Raw genomic sequence first — 1,242 nt, 5'->3', positions numbered from 1 at the left:
ACCCTTTTTAAAATGTTCCTATTTTGTAGGTCAATGAAAATTCCACATGCATCATATAACAGAAAAAGCTGATGATGGAACAATGTTTTTTTTTTTTATGCTTGTAAAGATTTTACTTGACAGTGCAGACCATCCAAGCTGAACGGCTGCCTCAGCAGAAAATGAACACAACTGAGATAAAAGTAGGTCAAATCTCAATGAAACCATCCTCATGACGCTGTGCATTCTTCAGCCGTGGCCTCATTGAGGATCTGCTTCAGATGCAGACACTCTTCTATTTAAGTCATTTTATGTTATTCCTTCATTATTCACGCATGCCCTGTATAACAAACTATTATTATTAATCAATAGCAGATAGAATTAATGTAAAGCAGCTGAAGTTTTTGGATATTTTTAGCATTCTATCTGTTGCACATGTTCATTGACCAAAACGCTTCTTTAAGTTTCCTTAGATCTGACATGCTTGGCTTCACAGGGGGTGTATCATTAGCTAGAGAATGTGACTTTTCTTCCCCCTGAGGCATATTTCTCACCATGTGACTGGGAGAAAGCTATCTGTCGAAGGCGCCCGCTGGATCCCATTACTGTTCATCCAGCAGAGCAGCTGGGGGCAACTGAGCCTGCTCCAGTTACAGCAAGAAAATCTCTGTAACCACAGAGTGTGCTGAGAGGTAAGCTGTTGATGAGCCACACTGCTGGGGTCAGTGTCGCTCCTGCCCAGTGCACACATGTTTACACACATTTAATGACACCGAGCAGACACATTTTACTGTAGCCTTAGCTTGAAAGCTTTTGTTTGCTTTAAACTTGCAGAGACAAATTAATCCAAGTGCAAACTTTTACTACAATTTTAAGTTGTCAATAGACCTCGGATTTTCTGAATGTCTTTTAAAGTTTTGATCTTTTCTTTCCTAGAATAAAAGATAAATAGGCTGAGATGGCAAAAGTACTCACTTTCCGTACTTGAGTAAAAGAACAGATACTTGTGTTAAAAAATACTCTGGTAAAAGTGGAAGTACTGATTAAACTTCTTTACTCAAGTAAAAGTAACAAAGTACAGGCTTGTAAATTTACTTAAAGTATAAAAGTAAAAGTAGAAACCACTTTTTTCATGCCGTTGCCTACATTTTAAATGGATGTCTGCCAATAGGACTAGATCTCCGTTGTTTTCATTTTCAATCATCTCGTCATCCATACTAACAAAGTATTTGTACTTCGCTACTTCCCATCTCTGTAAATAGG

The sequence above is a fragment of the Cyprinodon variegatus genome, unplaced genomic scaffold (assembly GCF_000732505.1).
Source record: "Cyprinodon variegatus isolate N-32 unplaced genomic scaffold, C_variegatus-1.0 Scaffold93, whole genome shotgun sequence".
Lineage (NCBI taxonomy): Eukaryota > Metazoa > Chordata > Actinopteri > Cyprinodontiformes > Cyprinodontidae > Cyprinodon > Cyprinodon variegatus.
Note: the sequence above shows the minus strand (reverse complement) of the source record.